Source organism: Arachis stenosperma, chromosome 2 (assembly GCF_014773155.1).
Source record: "Arachis stenosperma cultivar V10309 chromosome 2, arast.V10309.gnm1.PFL2, whole genome shotgun sequence".
NCBI classification, from domain to species: Eukaryota; Viridiplantae; Streptophyta; class Magnoliopsida; order Fabales; family Fabaceae; genus Arachis; species Arachis stenosperma.
In genome coordinates this window covers 30,130,095-30,132,965 of record NC_080378.1, presented here as the reverse complement: position 1 = coordinate 30,132,965, position 2,871 = coordinate 30,130,095, and the positions used below count along the sequence as shown (strand labels likewise).

General features: G+C 41.3%; 1 non-coding gene across 1 annotated transcript; it reads left to right on the top strand.

Annotated features, from left to right (window-relative positions):
* Positions 1-306: 306 nt before the first annotated feature.
* Positions 307-410, top strand: LOC130964511 (small nucleolar RNA R71). Its single transcript, XR_009080601.1, has one exon. It is a non-coding gene; the product is annotated as a small nucleolar RNA R71 (small nucleolar RNA).
* The last annotated feature ends 2,461 nt before the right edge of the window (positions 411-2,871 follow it).

The window sequence follows — 2,871 nt, the reverse complement described above, 5'->3', positions numbered from 1 at the left end:
GCCTCTTTAGTACTGTTGGATGCATTTTGCCATCCATTCAGACTTTGAGAAATCATGTTAACTTGCTGAGTCAACATTTTGTTCTGAGCCAAAATGGCATTCAGAGCATCAATTTCAAGAACTCCATTCCTTTGAGGCGTCCCAGTGTACATGAACTGGTTATTTGCAATCATGTCAATAAGTTCTTGAGCCTCTGCAGGCATTTTCTTTAGGTGAATGGATCCACCTGCAGAATGGTCCAGTGACATCTTAGAGAACTCAGATAGACCATAATAGACTATATCTATTATGGTCCATTCTGAAAACATGTCAAAAGGACATCTTTTGGTCATCTGCTTGTATCTCTCCCAAGCTTCATAGAGGGATTCACCATCTTTTTGTTTGAAGGTCTGAACATCCACTCTAAGCTTGCTCAGCTTTTGAGGAGGAAAGAATTTAGCCAAGAAGGCCATGACCAGCTTATCCCAGGAGTCTAGGCTATCTTTAGGTTGGAATCCAACCATGCTCTAGCTCTGTCTCTTATAGTAAAAAGGGAAAAGCATGAGCCTGTAGACTTCAGGATCTACTCCATTAGTCTTAACAGTCTCACAGATCTGCAAGAACTCAGTTAAGAACTAGTAGGGATCTTCTGATGGAAGTCCATAAAACTTGCAGTTCTGTTGCATTAGAGTAACTAGTTGAGGTTTCAGCTCAAAATTGTTTGCTCCAATAGCAGGAATTGAGATGCTTCTTCCATCAAACTTGGAAGTAGGTGTAGTATAATCACCAAGCATCCTTCTTGCATTATTGTTGTTGGGTTCGGCTGCCATCTCCTTTTCTTGTTCGAAAATTTCAGCAAGGTTATCTCTGGATTATTGTAATTTAGCTTCTTTTAGTTTCCTCTTCAGAGTCCTTTCAGGTTCTGGATCAGCTTCAACAAGAATGCCTTTTTCCTTGTTCCTACTCATATGAAAGAGAAGAGAACAAGAAAAGAAGAGAAGATGAATCCTCTATGTTTCTGACGTTTGACTCCAGAATGCAGCATGGAACTAGCGTTGAGCGCCAGTTTACGTCATCTAATCACGAATAAAGTATGGACTATTATATATTGATGGAAAGCTCTGAATGTCTAATTTCCAACGCCATTGAGAGTGCGCCATTTGTAGCTCTGTAGCTCCAGAAAATCTATTTCGAGTGCAGGGAGGTCAGATTCCAACAACATCAGCAGTCCTTTGTCAGCCTCCTTATCAGAGTTTTGCTCAGGTCCCTCAATTTCAGCCAGAAATTACTTGAAATCACAGAAAAACACACAAACTCATAGTAAAGTCCAGAAATGTGAATTTAGCATAAAAACTAATGAAAACATCCCTAAAAGTAGCTAGATTATACTAAAAACTATATGAAAACAATGCTAAAAAGCGTATAAATTATCCGCTCATCACAAGGCCCCAAGAGTATTGATCGCTAGATTGAATTCTGGGGTCCCAAATCTTGCTTTTGCACCCTTCTTCTTGTTGAGCAATATTATTCCATCCGGGTGGCAAGTAGTCTGAATTCTCACTGAAGCGGCCAAACAACATCCTAGACCCATTCAATTGAGCTATACACCAACCTTTGCGTTTAAACTTTGAGCACACAACCATGTTGAACCTTGCTTGACAACTCCAACCACTAACCATCTTCCTCTTACTCTTAATGCCGTAAAGAGCTCTAAGTTGACCATCCGTCTCTAGTAGCCCATATTCAAGTGGGAAAGTAAAGGATAAGGATAGGAATTTTATCCACTTGAACGTTGTGTTGGATGGTAATGGCCTTGGGAGAGGTGTTTCTAATGAATTTGCAAGCTCCATTCGCTTGTGCTCTTCTCTGACAACTTCCACCTCTTTGTAAGCTTCTTCAATTTCAATATCTTCCTCTTCGTAGCTTTCTTCCAATTCGATCTCTTCTTCATTGCTCACCAAGGGCATGGGAGGATGTACCTCTTCTTTTTTAATCTCCATGTGCAAGTCCAATGGGAGAGGATTCAAATGTAGATAAGAATTCATTAATGATTGAATCCATCTCTTGATCGTCCCCTTCAAAGTCTTCAACCATGATATGCCTTGGAGGTTGTACACCCTCATCAACATCAAATTCAAACTCCTTAGAAGGGTGCTCTATGACTTGAGTTTCCCATGGAGGTTCTGCATCTTCTAAGTCTTCGACCACTTCTTCCTCTTCAACGATTACGGCTTCCTCTAATTGTTCTAATACAATGTCATGTTGCTCACTGTCCACTGGAGTTTCTAGCTTCTCCTTCATGTTGCGTTCTTTAGTAGATTCTCTGCATGAAGCCATGGGGGTTCCTTGAGTGTCCGAATGTCGGGAAGCTAATCGATTTACTACCTCAGATAAGGAAGTCTCGAATTCTAGTATATCCCTTTTCATCTTCGCTTGCCCTTAAAGAAGTCCACGAAGGATGTCATCCATTGGAGATTGGGGGTGGATATGAGGGTTCCTTACTTGGGAGGAAGGGTTCATGATAAGAGGGTAGTTCCTCACTCTCCATCTTTTCCACTTGTTGCAGCACACACTTCAGTTCCTTGTTCTCAAATTGAGATTCTTTAGCCATGAGAGCTTCGGGTGCCATTCGGCTTACTGCTCGGTCCAATTGACGAAGGGTTGCTTGAAATTGATCCACTATTTCCTTGAGACGACCCCTTGACTCTTGTTCTGCTTGGATATCATAAGTAGGACCATAAGGCTCTTGGATTGATGGATATAGATATGGTGTATATGGAGGTGGTGGTTCTTGGGAGTAATTGGGTTGGAATTGTGGTGGATCTATGTATGGCTCATATGGCTCATAAGGTGGTTAATATGGTGGATAAGGGTTAGGATCAGATGAGGGTG